Here is a 9,754-nt window from a genome sequence, read left to right on the forward strand (position 1 = left end):
GCAGTTGGGGTATGATCTTTCCGTTGTTTGTTTTCTCTACCAATTTAAGAGCTGAATTTTAAGATATGCAGGTAAAAACCTCTATCTGAGGATACAGAATTAATGTTTTGTCAATGTTCGGGCCCCTTCAAAGGCACCCAATATAAATTTTTCATCCTGTCCAGTTGACGAGACAGCCCATATCCAAGGCTTTTGCCGATATAGGGCTTCCCATATATATATATAAACAGAGTGCCACTCTGGGTTCGCTATATATATATATATATATATATATATATATATAAATAGAACATGGGGTTGGTTAGCATGGTTGCCTTGAGAAAGGTCCCGATGGGGACTGAAACGTTGGCTGTTCATGCGTTTTTAATACACAATTGATTGTTTTTGGAATATAACTCGGTGAGATATTATATATATATATATATATATATAATATATATAATATCTCACCGAGTTATATTCCAAAAACAATCAATTGTGTATTAAAAACGCATGAACAGCCAACGTTTCAGTCCCCATCGGGACCTTTCTCAAGGCAACCATGCTAACCAACCCCATGTTCTATTTATATATATATATATATATATATATATATAATATACACACACACAGTGGTGTGAAAAACTATTTGCCCCCTTCCTGATTTCTAATTCTTTTGCATGTTTGTCACACTTAAATGTTTCTGCTCATCAAAAACCGTTAACTATTAGTCAAAGATAACATAATTGAACACAAAATGCAGTTTTTAAATGAAGGTTTACGTTATTAAGGGAGAAAAAAAAACTCCAAATCTACATGGCCCTGTGTGAAAAAGTGATTGCCCCCCTTAACTGTGGTTTATCACACCTGAGTTCAATTTCTGTAGTCACCCCCAGGCCTGATTACTGCCACACCTGTTTCAATTAAGAAATCACTTAAATAGGAGCTACCTGACACAGAGAAGTAGACCAAAAGCACCTCAAAAGCTAGACATCATGCCAAGATCCAAAGAAATTCAGGAACAAATTAGAACAAAATTAATTGAGATCTATCAGTCTGGTAAAGGTTATAAAGCCATTTCTAAAGCTTTGGGACTCCAGCGAACCACAGTGAGAGCCATTATCCACAAATGGCAAAAACATGGAACAGTGGTGAACCTTCCCAGGAGTGGCCGGCCGACCAAAATTACCCCAAGAGCGCAGAGACAACTCATCCGAGAGGCCACAAAAGACCCCAGGACAGCATCTAAAGAACAGCAGGCCTCACTTGCCTCAATTAAGGTCAGTGTTCACGACTCCACCATAAGAAAGAGACTGGGCAAAAACGGCCTGCATGGCAGATTTCCAAGGCGCAAACCACTTTTAAGCAAAAAGAACATTATGGCTCGTCTCAATTTTGCTAAAAAACATCTCAATGATTGCCAAGACATTTGGGAAAATACCTTGTGGACCGAGGAGACAAAAGTTGAACTTTTTGGAAGGTGTGTGTCCCGTTACATCTGGCATAAAAGTAACACAGCATTTCAGAAAAAGAACATCATACCAACAGTAAAATATGGTGGTGGTAGTGTGATGGTCTGGGGTTGTTTTGCTGCTTCAGGACCTGGAAGGCTAGCTGTGATAGATGGAACCATGAATTCTACTGTCTACCAAAAAATCCTGAAGGAGAATGTCCGGCCATCTGTTCGTCAACTCAAGCTGAAGCGATCTTGGGTGCTGCAGCAGGACAATGACCCAAAACACACCAGCAAATCCACCTCTGAATGGCTGAAGAAAAACAAAATGAAGACTTTGGAGTGGCCTAGTCAAAGTCCTGACCTGAATCCTATTGAGATGTTGTGGCATGACCTTAAAAAGGCGGTTCATGCTAGAAAACCCTCAAATAAAGCTGAATTACAACAATTCTGCAAAGATGAGTGGGCCAAAATTCCTCCAGAGCGCTGTAAAAGACTCGTTGCAAGTTATCGCAAACGCTTGATTGCAGTTATTGCTGCTAAGGGTGGCCCAACCAGTTATTAGGTTCAGGGGGCAATTACTTTTTCACACAGGGCCATGTAGGTTTGGATTTTTTTTCTCCCTAAATAATAAAAACCCTCATTTAAAAACTGCATTTTGTGTTTACTTGTGTTATCTTTGACTAATAGTTAAATGTGTTTGATGATCAGAAACATTTTGTGTGACAAACATGCAAAAGAATAAGAAATCAGGAAGGGGGCAAATAGTTTTTCACACCACTGTGTATATATATATATATATATATATATATATATATATATATATATATATATATATATATATATATATATATATATATATATATATATTATATATACAGAGGCTTCTTAGAGTGTTGCTTATTTATTTGACTTTTCTCTTTGGCATCTGGAAGTAGAATGTGTAAATCAAATTTTTTTTCTGTTTAGACCAAGAAATAACAAAGACCATAGATGTTTCCTAATTAAAACTATAGCCAAACCTTTTGTTCAGTTCAAGCACACTTTATTGAACTGATGTTGAAAAAGGGGGTGGAATACTTAAAAGCCAAACATAATTTTATGTGTCTTTTAAGGGTGTAAGCCTAGCGCTAAAATAAAATAAAGAACATCTACCTGTGTGTGTATAGCATGCTGATTGGACAAGCTCTCTGGTAGAATGACCTTTACATATAGTAACCAGTACTGAATTCTACCATTACTTTTTCTTTGCTCTCCACCTTTGCTGTCACTATACCAGATGCTTTAAACAAAAAACACTATTATAGTGGCAGGTTTCCTGAAATACTGTGACAGGCATGATAACTAGAATTAGCGCATGTGCTGCAGTAAGGAGAACTTAGTACCCATATGAAATGCTTTAACATTGTCATTTTTACCCAGCCATGATTGCCAATTGATCTTTAGTTGCCCGGAGTGTTCCTCTGTATTGAAATAATAGTTATGTACCCGTCCCATGACAAAATAACTGCCATAATTATCAATAGGTAATTTCCAAGCATGAAGAGAATAGTTGTCACTTTGAAAAGTAAAGATTACTTTGAACAGGCTTAAAGAAGTCAGTCAGGGCTACATAAGTGTATGATGTCCTAATAAAGCATGTTGGGTATATAAGGTGATTTGATATAGACATTCTGGCTGCAGACCCAAGGCCAAATATGATACAAGGTTTTGGTTTTTGTTTTTTTGTTTTTTTTTTTATGGCCAACAGCAAGCCAGAAAACTATTGTCTGACATAATTTTAATATATGAGCCAGGAATGACCTGTAAAATATTCTTGACTTTAATGTGGGTATGATTAGAAATAATGTACCTCTAATTCAAAATGTGTATTTAGAAATCATCTTAGAGTTCTGTCACTTGTGTAATAGAGATGTATTGGTCAGGAAAATATCCCGATAACATCCACAAAATGTTGCCATTGTAGGACCCACACCCAAGCCTGAGCTGAATCTTCATGTGCCATACACTACTTCTGCACTGCAACTAACAACTGTGCATTTATTTTGTCATATCACTCAGTGACTTATGCCTGTATATTTTGGGACAGGTTGTGTCTTATTCCCTATATGATTTATCACTGACAATGGTCAATGGTCCAGATTAAATTTGATGAAAAAAAAAAAAAGCTTATCTTGTATACCAATCCAAATTTTCCCGTAGAGCCAGATGCAAATCAGTGAGAAAACTCTGTTGGGGACTTTGGGGAAAAAACTGGCACTAATTAAGATGAAGTTTTTTGTCTCTTCAAACTGAATCCCATAAATTTTGATAAACTATAAAATGAAGTTTTTTTACAGAACTAAATCTGGCCCAGGTAATGGGTCATTTACAGATTATAAAAAAAAAGTCTACTGCAAACCTTGTCTTACGCAAGACTCTATCCTATATCTGACCTCAACCCAGGCAACACCAGTTATTTGGCACAGAAACTGGACTAAATCAGAAACCAATAAGCTAGGTACTTAATCATCAAGATTTAAGGTTAATTTAAAACATTAGAAAATTATGAGTTATTAAACTTTTATTTTGTGTTTCCCCTTAAAGACGCAGCCATCCTATTTCAGTTTTCCTACATATATTATGATGTGACTAAACAATTACTATTACTATATACAGTTTGGGCACATTGCCCTTCAAACACATCAAATCATAGCTGGTGTATCCGACAAGATAATCTGTTTTGGCAGTGCCCCATTCTGGCCATCTAGGAAGCTAAGGAATAAATTGGAAACCCTGGTAAATCATCTATGAATTGAAAGTTTCAAGGTCACTAATCTGATTTTTGCTCTTTTATTACTTTAGTTACAAAATTAAGCTGTGATTAAAGCATGTTTGCCTATGCAGTTCTAAGAACATGGTGGTGCATTAACACAAGTGGTGGTGTTTGGACTTTAAAACCAGTCAGGACACATCTGCTGTTCTGTGGGAAGTGTGTGGCAGCATTTGTCACCTGAAAATGTCAGTACTAGGGTTTTCATGCAGTTCTCCTTGAACACAGTGGGTGGTGGTGCTGCTGGAAGAACCAAAATAAAAGAATTAGGACATGCCATTGACCTTCAGCTGTTTTATCATAGTTTATGGATGATTTTCTCTAAAGATCAACTGTAGCTGCCTCCTTTGTGAAAAATGAATGCAAATACACAGATAAATTAATCTCTTGTGCACAATGAACTATGCCATTATGCGTTACCAAACATTATTGAAGTTTAAGGTTAGATTAGCATCCAATGTCTTGGAATATCATGTGAATGTCTGCTTATTTAATTCTGAAATCAGAATACCTCCCTATGCTTAAAATGGTTACCTCTCTGCACCACTCCCTACATTGTCCGCTTTTTTTTTGTGGGTGCTGGTCACTAGTTTGGCTGCCCCTACAAGATGCAGGATGTGTTTACATGTGATTTGAGTGAGTTGCCCCATTGTGTTTGGCCGGTCTGTGATGGAGACCAATTATAGACTGAGCTGATATCTCTGGCACATGGGTATGTTTTAGGGCTGAAGAGAAGATGATGCGGAGTAGGTGCATTATTTCAAAGTTAAATCAGTATGCATTACAAAACGACATGGAACTGCCTCAGAATTACTTTGAAGAATGTGAGTGCATATTAATACTTGATGCAGGACCTACTTGTGCAGATATGGACGATTTAGAAGTAGTGTTTCCTGACAAAATATTTTTCTGTAATCGGGAACATCATTCCTTAAAAAAAAAAAACTAAAAGCACTTAAACATTAGGAAAAAACAACGTGGCAGGGTGATTTTGCTATTAGCCTATGTTAATTCTAGTTTAGGTGATACCAAGCCAAGATAATGTCTGTTTGTTACAACAAAGTAGGCAAAAATGAATAATTTGTAAATAGGACACTGAAATGACATTACTATATTTCAGAGCTCTCTGGTTTGCCTGTCTCCTGACAATAGAACACATTTTTTAAGACAATGCAGTAAAAGCTGTTCACATTAATCCATTATTTTGTAAGTTTAACTGTGTGTGTAAAGTACTTCCAAAGTTTTCCCAATATGATAAGTTTGTTATACTACAGTTTTAGTACCATAGCAGGGTTCACCCCTTCAGATGAAAAACCTCACAAAAGTCATAGCATGTCTTGAATTGCCACAAACAAGCGATCATTTTTTTGTTCTTCTGTGGTGTAGGAGTCAAGCAGATTTGATACTGACAATTTTGTGTGCTTGGTTCCGTCTATACCCAGCACAGTAATGTAGTCAAGTAAATCCAATCCTGGGAACAATTTGAACTGGGAGAGAGGAGATTATCTGAAAAGCAATAAGTCTTGAGTTTGCACCAAGTTATATATTGTTTATTGTACAAGGTTAAAGGCAGTTCATATTTTTTTGTAGTCGCTCATAAATGTTAAGATTTTGTGTGAAATATTTTTGACCGATCTGAGGGTTTGTATGTGCACAAGCATTGTCTTTTGTACTTCAAAATGCTGTTTAATTTTCATACGTCATTAAAACTGTCTTCCTGTGCCTTTATATAAAATGAAGCAGTTTTTACAGCTTTTAATGCAATTGATTAATAAAGAATAATTTAATATACGTGTCAGTTTATTTTTGTTAGTATCCGATGCCTACAGATGTGAGTTTTTTACTAAAGTGACACTAAATGGATTCTGTCAAAACCTTTTCTTTTTATATCTGTCAATTGCAATTAAAACACTGCATATACTTGTTTGTTAGTGATAACATTTTTAGCATATCTTTTAGTTTATTTTTCAAAAACATGTTTATTCCACTTTTAAGTTTAAATGAATGTTGCATGCATTCCTTCCCACACATTGTTTGTTTTTTTTATTTTAACCCCACCCATAATTTACTTAAGGGCAATTGTCATTGCAATTAAAAGTTTCCCAAATTCACTGGATCATTTTGGTTATTGTTAATATAATTGGTGATGTCGATTGTGGACAGACTTTGTCTATTGTCTGCTGATTCTCATTTAAATCAAAACCTCTGCGGCATTCTGTTAAAAGGTTTCAGATGTTTGGCTCCAAGATGAACAATGCAATCTCGCTCTTTTCTAGGGACACTTGACTCTTCCGCGGGAAAGGAAGAAAGCAATCCCATTTGTCTTTTTCAAAATTCAGGAAGAGGAGGATTCCAGATTAACTCTTGGACTTTTAATCAAGCCCTTGAGCTTGAAGACGAATCTTCACCTGCAACCAAGGGATGCAGAAAATCTTTTCACTTCAGTTTTTCCATGTTGAATCAGGTTACATGGTAAGGGCCAAACTTGTAAAGTTTCAAGACAGATTGGAGAAGCCCATTTTGGACAATGAAGTCCTATCCTTTATAGAAAAGGGATATTTCATAGAATTCTCTTTAGTCCTATCTCAAAACAGATTTTAAGTCCTCCTTTTCCCTCTTCTTCCAAAATAAAAGCCCTCATGGATTATGTTTCATCTGCTGCATAAGCAGAAAGTTGTCATTTGTTTTCAGATTCCGAGGCAAAGTAAATTATCAATTTCCTTGTAAGAATGTGTCTGCAAAAGATATGATTTAAAGTTTCAGTTGGAGAAGTTTAACAGGAACTAGTTACAGCAAAACCACAGTGTCTCGAATCAGATCATTTGGTGATTGGACGTTTTCATCTTTTGGGAAATAGTTTCAGCTGATGCAACCCCCAGAAGTTTTGAGCTTTCCAAGAATCTCATCTTGCTGAAATATTGTAGCCATCAAATGTTTTACCATTTGAGCATTATGAGTCTTTAAAGTCTTGAGCAAATTTTTAAATCACTTGCTAGGCAAAGCAGTAAATTAAAAATAGATGGTGGTCAGTCGATTTATGAGATGAGACGAAGATAAGCAATATCTTGGTTATTTGTTCCAAGAATTCCTTTCCTTCAGGCAAAATTTTTGCCTGAACACAAGTGGCAAATGAATCCAGCAGCAGAAGGTAAAGCAAATTCTAAGATTGCCATGATATGCAAGGTCCCCTCTATTGTTGAAATGCTGAAAAGCCCAGATAATCATACTAATTTAGCTTCTCACTGGTTGGCTGGATACTGAGCACTGGAGGCTTTTTAACAGGCTGGTTTCAGGCAGTAGTAGATACACTTCTGCAAGCCAGATAGGGTTCTACATGTTAAACATAAAACATGGGAGAGATTTTTGTAATGGGAGTCGCAAGATAACCAAATGCTTCACTGTTGGTAAATCAAATTAACTTCAAGAAGGCCTAAATAAATAAAGTTTTGCAAATTGGAACCCTGAGGTGACACATGGGGAGACCAATCTCCCCGCAATGCCACCCCACTGGCTAGAATGTAAATCGCCTGTGGGATTGCATAACATGTTCATAACAAATCTCATACTAACTGATCTTTATGGTAGGCTTAAAAAGGTGTATCAGCCATTATCCCCAATTCTTGCCATAACTGGACATCAGTCTGAGCCCTTCCATGCCACTACAATATCAAATGAAATTATTGAATGAATTATCATCCCGATCATTTTCGTACTATGGTGAACGATTGTTTAGTCGATTGGACAGGTTAGAAATATTTGGTTGGATAACGATAATATCTGTGCATGTATTGTGTATCTGGTGAAATCCTTGGGGGACCTACAATGCGTTTCCGGGACATCACTTTCATCCAGTTGTTGTCTGCCAACTATTAATGGTCAGAACATCCTCTGATTTGTTATTTTTAGGACTTTAATCCTACATTTGCAATCTGAATGTTAGTTGCATCACGATCAATATCCAACTCGTAGGAACAAGTCTTATATCTGAACATGTATGGCCACCTTCAGCCCCACCAGTGGGGAAGCACCACAGTTTGCTAACTATTACCCAAGGAACGAGGCTCTCGCCACTGAGATTCTTTTTGCACAAGGCACAAGTATGTTTGCAGTAAGAAAAATGTTTGGATAAGAGGCACAGTACTAAAAGACAACTAACAAAACCTGTTTGAGCAAGCAAACCTTTTGTAACAGACTGACATTAGAAAGCTCTTTGCAGCAGTACATTTTTTTCCAGATTGTGAGGCTCCATATATAATTCCAAGAATATTCATACCTCTAAACTGAGATATTGTATTGTTTTTAAAGTCAGAATCAGCCCTGAGACCTAACACCTCTGTGTTAAATTGCTAGGCAACCATATCTTCAAGTAGGAATAGAATTTTGTGAAGAAAGTAAAAGTTCTGTAATGTATGTATATACTTTTTTAATGTTTAATTGTTTTAATTTGTTGCTAAAATATACAAAAGGTTGAACATGATTGAGGTTTTTTTAACCTGAGTTAATAAATGTTACTAAAGTAATAGCTTCACTTTAAAGGAGAAGGAAAGGCTAATAAAGAGTTAATCTCAAGCTGCAGGCATACCTTCAGTTCTCTCAATTGTGCCCTTAAGTCTCCCCATATTTCTCCTGTTCAGATGATCAGAAGCCTCATAGGAAAAAAAAAAACCGCTTAGCTCTATAAAGAAAATTCCCATAATGCCACACTCCTGCACCAAGACTGGTGTACATGTGCAGTTAGTGAGGAAGCTTCCTGCTGATTGGCTCAGATCACACATTCCTAAGGGGGAAGAGGGAGCAGGAGAGAGCAGAGAGCTGCACAGACTCTGGCACAGGAAAAAAAAGAGACAAGAAATCCTGTTTCTTTTGAAAGAGAACTCAGATTTTTAATGTAATAATATGGTTTGGAACAGTTCCCTAATCCCGGCCCGCTGTTCTCCTGCTAATCTGGCTGACTTCTTTGAGACTGTCACAGTAGTCAACTGTCCTCAGCCTACATTCAGCCTGCATCATCCAAATCCCACAATGTTTGTATGTACGTATGTATGTATAACTTTATTTATAAAACGCCACAAGGGTACACAGCGCTGTACAATCTTACAAAATTACACACAGGGAGGACAAGTGTTATAATAAATAAATACAATAAATATAAATAAATATATATATATATATATATATATATATAAATGCACAGGGAATAAGTGCCATGTGGTATGAGACACAGTAGGAAGGAGGTCCTTGCCGCGTACAGCTTACAACTTACAATCTACCTAAATATGCGATATCAAAAAGAAAAGAAGCATCACAGTGCAATGCATTCTGGTAACAATTTGTAAGTGTTCAGTGTTTTAGTCCCTTCTCACCTGTCATGATTTCAAATGATGCAGAAAGAGAAGAAGTGTTTTGCTGCTGGATTTCAGCATATAAAAATTATTTTTTATATTTGTATTTATTCATACTAATTTTTATTTGTAAGCTGGAGTTCCCCTTAAAATTTTGCACAAAGTAAG

This window comes from Xenopus tropicalis, chromosome 5 (genome assembly GCF_000004195.4).
Source record: "Xenopus tropicalis strain Nigerian chromosome 5, UCB_Xtro_10.0, whole genome shotgun sequence".
NCBI lineage: Eukaryota > Metazoa > Chordata > Amphibia > Anura > Pipidae > Xenopus > Xenopus tropicalis.